Raw genomic sequence first — 8,438 nt, forward strand, 5'->3', positions numbered from 1 at the left:
TGTATATCTCTTGCAGTTCCCATTCTTTTATTCCCTCCATCCCAGATTTTCTTTCATTCTGCACAATTTCTTCCCATTTTACAATATCTATTTTATGTTTTGGTTCTTATTTACTCTTCTAGCTTCTCACCCTAGGGAGACAAGACAATGTTTACACATATTTATTTAAACGAATATGTTTTTTTCCTTTTTTCTTTTCACTAATTTCACCTCTTTCTTTCTTTCTTTCTTTCTTTCTTTCTTTCTTTCTTTCTTTCTTTCTTCCTTCCTTCCTTCCTTTCTTTCTTTTCTTTCTTTTTTTTCCCCCAGAACTGGGGATTGAACTCGGTTCCTTGTGCTTGCCAGGGAACACTTGTTCCACTGAGCCATTTCCTCAGCCCTCTTCTTTCATTTTTAGCTGTGTTTTATTGACTAATTTTTAACTCTGGCTACATATACATTATGGCTTGGAGATGAACTTTCCCCTGGATGACCCTTGTGTTTATGGATGGGGATTTTGGAGGGTTATTTTCTGATGGGATCATTATAGCTGACTTGTCATTAACAGGTGGACTAAATTGTCAGCCAAAATAAACTTCTCTTTTCAGTAGTATGTGTTGAGTATTATGGAGGGAATGTGAGACATCATCAATGGTACATGTACGAGAATTTGGATTTTCAAATCATCCTTTAGATTTTAATGCCATCCTCTAAAACTCAGTGTTTCTCTAGTGTTCATTTAAATTAATGCAAATCAACTGAGTGTATTCTAGATTTAAAGGTGTTTTAGGGTAGTTCAAGTGTATATTTACTTTAGAGTTACTTTATTTATAATACTAAAACCTTCCTCTCTGAGCATTTTACACTGACATTTCTTTCTCTGGCCTACGAAAATTATATCATCTGCCTGTCTGGTATTCATTCATTTAACTGACAACTCATGGCTCAGTGTCTGCCTGGTAAGCACAAGATCCTGACTTCTATTTCTAGTCCCCCCACTATATAAATAAATAAATAAGCAAAAATTACTTTTACTCTCGTTTTACTAGTAGTATTAATTATGCTGAATCTCCTTTTATTCTCTGGTTATTAAGTCTTTTGTATTTTCATAGGTAGATTATAATTCAAGGTACATATTGACTAGATTCCTGTATAGAACTCTGGGTTTTTGTTTTGCATGGATTTTTTTCTCTTACATGCTAACCTATAAATTTGAATTTCAAGCTTCCAAAAGTCTTATCTTTCTGTCCTTATCTCAAGAAGATTATGCTTTTTGCTTGAATTTCTTATCCTTTACCCAAATTTAGTAATTATGTGCCTTCATAAAAAGCCAGAGCAATCTTATTTTTGTTTTATTTATTTTTTCTTTACCTCAGTTGCATAGTCCTTTTCTAGCTTAACAACTTCTTGTAAAGTCATGTGTAATATCAATTATTATACTCGTAAGTTCCTCTCTGTCTTTGGAGAGTCTAAAAAGCTATTAGTGAAGTGGACAGGCTCTAAACTTATTCACCATAGAATCTAAATAAAATGATTAAAATTAATGATAAAATTCAGCATATCAAAATTGGTAGAACATATCAAAAACAGTGCCTAGAGACAAATGTATAACATACTTTGCATATATTCTAAAGGTAGAAAGATCAAGCAATCAACAATCTAAGTTTATTCATTAGGACACTGGAGAAAGAAAACCAAAGCAAGTCTTAAGTTCATAGAACAAAGGAAGCACTAAAGTATTAAAAAAAAAAAAAAAAAAAAAAAAGAAATTGAAAACAAGGAACTAACAGAAAATCGATGCAACCAAAACTCATTCTTTGTAAAGTCAATACATTTGACAAGATTAAATCAACTTTAAATGATGCAAAAGAAAGATATATTTATGCATATATACAGGATAGCATGGATAATTGTATTGCTGAATTCTGCTGGTCTATTGAAAAGAGCAGTTAATGCTTAAATTTTTAATTTTTCTTCTGTTTGTATTTTCTAATTTTGCATGTTTACATCTGATAATCTAAACAACTAATTTGAAGACATTATATATTGTATCAACAATTATTGAATTCCTATTATCCTGTTTGGTGAGATTCTGTATCATTTCTAATGCTTTTTATTTTACCATTTTGTATTCTCTTAAAAAATAAAAAAATGAAAGACAGATATTATTGCAGATCCAGTGCATATAGAAAAAGATAATGAATATTGTAAGCAAATCTGTGGCCACAAACTTGATACTCTCACAGATTTGTCCAGTTCCCTGAAAGCAATTATTCCACTTTCTGTGATCATAGATGACGTAAACATCTATGTACAGAATCAGGGGAAATTGAAAAATAAATTTCCTGATACTCATAAAAAGATTGGTGAGCATCAGGTTAATATCGGTAGTCAAAAGCTTTTCTCTACTTCAACAATGGATGTAAAAATATAGCATTATTTACACTAATACTTTCCATTGCAAAACTAGCCAATGCAAAAACAATAACTATATAAAGAATACCATAGGGACCGAGGAGATGTCTCAGTAGAATAAGTGCTTCCCTGGCAAGCACAAGGTTCTGAGTTCAATCCCCAGTTCTGTAAAAAAAAAAAAAAAAAAAAGAATACTGTAAGTCTCTTATAAAGAAAATCAGAGAACTCAGTAAATGGAGAAATAATCCATATTCACATAAAAGAAGACTCAATATTTTTAATGAAAAAAAGAAGAATCAAGATATATCATGTAAGGTACAAATTACTTATAATGAATGTGATCATTGTGTTACTTAAATTGTAGCAATTAACTTAGGAATATAAAAAGTTGTAAGTGATTTTCAAACAAATTCATACACAAAATATAATTCCAATTTAGTATTAGTGTTGTGTTATACATATCAACAAACTAATTCCGAAGTTTATTGGGGAAAAGACCCAAAATATCCAACACAATGGTAGAGTCAGAGCATTTACTTTATTTACCATGAAGACATACAATGCAACAAAAGATGGAATATTGCTTAAAAATACATATATAGATACATTTAACAGCACTGTGAGGTTGGCCCAAAACAGGCCCACATGAAGTTAATAAACTTACCTTTGACAGAGGAACAACAGCATTTCAATAGACAAGACATAATCTTTCTAACAAATATCAGTGGGACACCTAGATGACCTCATAAAAATTGAAAGTTCATGCAGACTTTGCACAATTTTCCTCTAAATAACTCAGAACAGATCATATGTCTAAATTTTAAATACAAAAGTAGAGAACTCCTGAATGATATTAGGAGAAAATCTACATAAATTTGTCTTAGGTGATGTTATTTAACCTGTCTACTTAATTTTGCTATGAATTTACAACTACCCAAAATAAAAGTCTGTTTTTAAAGTAAGATTACACATGAAAATACCAATTTATATTATATGTGTTAATATATTCATATAGTTAAAACCCAGCAACAAAAAAATTCATGCAAATTTTTCCAAATGTTGTGTCTTTCTGACTTTTTGTGAAAGACAAGACTTGAATATTGTATTAGTAAAATATGTTTAGGGATAATCAGTCACCCTGGTAGCCTGAATGAGACTGAGTCAGGGAGATGACAAGTTTGAACTTATCTGGGCAACATGATGGAGACTGTATAAAAATAGAAAAAGAAGAGAGCTAGAGCTGTAACTCAGTATGGATGGCCTGATCTTATTCTATATCATGACAAAATTTATTTTTAAAATGGGAATATGAAGAAGCAATAAATCAAAGAGAGGAAGTACTTCAATTTCCTACCCCATAATGTCAAACAATTTCACCTCCAAAAACAGTACCTATGTATCCGTAGTGATTCCATGGATCTAAGAGCTTATACTTACCATTAGCCCAACCTCTTTACAAAGGTACACACACACACACACACACACACACACACACACACAGAGTAATTACCAGGTTGTGTTTGAGAGGCAAAGTAGCCAGTCAGTCTGTTGCCAGTCTTTATCAGATTCCTGTAGTGCTTCTCTGTGGACCAGCCTGACTTTATATCCACATGCCTCCTGTATGTGACAGTGTGGCTATGCATGTGTACTTCTTTTGACCTGACCTCTCACTCACTCACAATTTGGGTTGAATCTCTGGCACTTGTATTTCTCATTTGATTTGTTCCTTGGTTCCTATCTTTTTTTTTTTTAATTTTTGCACTCTATGTGAAAATTTTACTGATGAACTCAAACTGCACACTTGGATGCTTCACTCAGTTTGTTTTTGTCTTGTTGTTGTGGGATCATTACACTCGGAGTGTGTCCTCTCTCTCTCTGGACTCACATCATTTTGCCTTCTAACCTTCCTGCCATAGTGTTTGCTGCCAGACATTTACTGCTCTCAAGGTCTTCCAGCTGACTCCTGCTCTTGGCTCTCATGGGTCGGCCCCAGTTGGCTCTGTGATATTTTCCATTACTTAGCAGACATAAGTGAAGGCCTCTATTTCCTGTCACATTACTTGGAAAGTCAGATATTATACTTTCTAAAAACTCACAACACTTATCTTCAATGGAATACAGTAATGTTGGCAAATGGCATCTTCTGGGTAAGTTCTTCTCTCAACATTTGCTTAAAATATAAACCTTTCCTTATCAAGCACCCAATCTGTTTCCTTTAATTATTTTCTCGTGAACATGTGTAAATTTTATTTTGTGAAAGACTAGATTATCTCATATGTTTTCTGCCTCCTAGCTCTGTGACATTAAATCTATGGTTTCAGGGCTTTTTCAGTTTTTCTCACTGGTATAGCTCATCAAATAAGAAGACTGGTACAGAGTAGGTATTCAAAAAAATGTCATACAAAAGGATAAATGCATAAATATCATTAAATCTTTGCTACATCAAAATAAGAACTGAACAACCAACAATCACTTTCAGAAAATACCCAAAACTTTTCATACCACACTTAGCCCACACTGACATTCTCTGAAAACTAAAAGGGACTGCTGATCTGGCTACATCAGGCTTTTCTCGCAAGGCAGCCACAGTTTTCCGTGGATTAACGCACTCTTGCAGCAAAATGACCAACTTTATCTTAATTCCAAGATTCTAATGGAATTACTGAAATTAAAAACAGCATACTTCATTATCTTTCCATTATTTCATGAGGATAGTGATTTTAAGCCTCAAATCTCTTGCAAAGCACTCTTTTTCTACCTTGTAAAATACATCACACCTTTTATTTTAAAAATAATTTTTATCCTCCGATAAATGTTTAGGTTTGGAATTCCCCATTTATTGGAGTGATCATCCCTTCTTAAATACTTTCAAAGTGATTACACCTTTTTTAAAGAAGAGTGACTATATAAACTACAGACAGCTCGATCAGTGCTCCCAATTCAATATAATATTGTGTGAAAGCTATAGAACATATTACTCAAGTGAAAAACTATAAGCCAATTTAATTTCACTTGAATTTATTTTTTAGCTAAAATATATTCAAATCATCATTTTTCTTAATATTTAAATTGATGATATTTGAATGTGAACTAAGTAAAAAAAAACTTCACGTTCATGTAACACACACACACATACATACATACATACATACATACAATTATCTCAGTCACTTTTTTATTACTAGGGCAAAATAATCAACAACCGCAACTTCAAGGTGAAAAGGTTTGCCCTGGCTATGTTCTCAGTTCATGCTGGGCTGGTTCTAAGGCAGGAACAGCATGGGAGAAGGGTCTAATCCTGAGGAAAGCAGTCAGCAGACCCTTTAAGGCAATCAGAAAACAGAAAGGAAGGGCCCATAAAGGAGATGGACCCTTCCATCTATTTCACATCCATGACAATAACTTGCACAGCAAACAAAATCAACATATTGCAACCACAAAAGGACGTTGGTAGAATCCATTGTTTTTGCTAAGAATTCAGCAGCTGATGTGCAATGTGGATATCTATGTACATAGTTCTATATAATTTTATCTTATAATGTATATGACTATCATGATAGATGAGATTCAGAGAAGCTGGATCAGCACAGGCTTGTATTACCCTTCAAGAATTTCCTGTTTCCATCCACATTATCCCCCATCTCTGACAATCAGTAATCCATTCCCTATTTGCAGAAATTTGTCAATTTTAAAATACTACGCTTACAGATTCTTTTTTGTTTTTTCATGAGATTGGATGGGGTTTGGCTTGTTTCCACCCAGCAGACTTTACAGAGGATTCATCCCAAGTGTTGCTGTTCAAATCTGAGTAGTAGTCCATGTTTTGGATGGACTACAGTTTGTTTAACTTCTTCCCTATTGCGCAGCATGTGGATTATCTCCATACTTTGGTTATTATGAATAAAGCTGCTATGAACAATAATGCCCATATTCTTGTGTGAACATAACTTTCCACTTACTTGGGAAACACAAAGCAAAATGCTGAGTGGCATGCTAATCACATGCTCAATTTTGGGAGATATTGTTTCCAACAATGGCTGCACTATTTTACTTCCTATCAGCAATGTACACATCATGCAGTTTTTCCACAATGTCTCCAGCATTTGGTGTTGCCATTATTTTTTATTTTTGTCTCTGCAATAGTTATATATGGAGATCTCATTGTGGTTTTAATTTGGATTTACTTAATTGCTTCTGGGAAACGAAGAATTGGGTAGAATAGCAATGGATAAGAGTGTGGCTTGGAGGTTATCACCAAACATCAAAAATGGACCTGGCTTTTTTTTATATTTATCCGTGCTTTGTGGGAGTGACTGAAATATGTCATGTTTCATTTTAACTAAATTTAAACTTGTTTCATTGAGGAATTTTAATAATTATAGCCTGAGGCTGTAAAGAAAGGTAAAAAACTGATGGAAAGTGAAATTTTATGCAAAACCTAATTTGTGAACCCACAATTAGGAAGTGAAATCAGTGCCTTAGTCACTTTCCATAATGTCTATAACTCAGAAAGCAACAACAGTGAAGGTCACCTTTTCTCCCTAGTACTACACACAATAAAGTTTAAGGTTAAATCTACATCTAAGAGCATTTTTTCCTTCAGCAAATTGGGATGGGTGGCTGCCCCAAGCCTGAAGAGTACATCATTCATAACCCAAAATATGTTGGGCAGATTGGTACATAGTGTTGCAGTTCGGAGCTTGTTAGAGCCTTCTTTATAAGAAAGGCCAGCATTGAGCCACTAATTGTCTGGCTAATGGGAAATGCATGAGCCCAAAAAGTATAGTTTCTTGTACATAAATCCATGAGCAACTGAATTATATTCCTCACTTGTACAAAAGTTGCAGAAGGCATACAATGAAGCAATAGTAATAATGACATTTAAATATTAAAATCCTGTCCATAGAGCCAGTCCAGTAGCTCAGTGGATTGAAGTGCCTGCAAGCAGACACAGGGGCTGGGGGCTTGATCCCTGGTCCTGCCATGAGACTGGGCGTAGTGGCGCACACCTGCAATCCCAGCTCTTGAGAGGCTGTAAACAAGCGAACCACTATGAGTCTGATCTATATGTGAGACCCTGAACACCCTGTAGACCCTTCCCTAAAATACAGGAAAAAAGAAAATCTAAAGGAATTAACAGAATGCTCATATAACTAATAAGCAATTGCAGATACCATGAGAGAAACTGAAACCTTTCTTGTATGCCATGAATGAACATGTAAAACAAACAAAAAATACAGTGCCTGCGATAGACATGTGCATGTAGGCTTTTGTATGAAAAATTTAGCTGATGTGGATAATTATCAAAATGTACAATTCTTTTATATTATGATAAATATTTGTTTAGCTTTGTACGAATGCACCACATTGCCTTTCAAAATGCATTCTCATGAACAAAGAAGGAGAGTTCCACTATGTCTCAACTTGGCAGCATTTGCTTTCGTCAGTGTTCTTGATTTGAGAATTTTGATAGGTCATCAGGGATTTCATTGCTGTGTATGAGCATTCATTAGTTACATATAACATAGAATATATCTTCATATTTACTCTTTGAAGAGATAAAGATTAATGATTTTTGGTTCATTTTTATTTTTTATTCATTTCAGTGAGAAAAAAATGATAAATTAGCAATGAAATAGTTTCAAAACAGGTTAGTAAGGCAGTTACAATAATTAATACATTACATATTGTTGTCTTCCTAGTAGTTATTCAGAGGACAAGATGCAGACATGATATGTGTACTAAGCAACATTAGTACAAACCTTTCTTCTCAATGAACTAAGAGAAAGTATGTATATGTATCCTAACTATCTTGTGTATACATATTTATCTTTTTTCACAACAAAAAGGTCTTTTATTTATACTTTTGCAAATTTAGTCACACGTGACACAAGGTTGTCCAGTGACTAATACCTGACCTAAACTAGACAGGATGTTTATCGCAGGACTGAGGTCGCTTGTTTGCTTGCCTTTCTTTCTTTCTTTCTTTCTTTCTTTCTTTCTTTCTTTCTTTCTTTCTTTCTTTCTTTCTTTCTTTCTTTCTT

Source organism: Octodon degus, unplaced genomic scaffold (genome assembly GCF_000260255.1).
Source record: "Octodon degus isolate 3935 unplaced genomic scaffold, OctDeg1.0 scaffold00231, whole genome shotgun sequence".
In the NCBI taxonomy this organism is placed as follows: Eukaryota; Metazoa; Chordata; class Mammalia; order Rodentia; family Octodontidae; genus Octodon; species Octodon degus.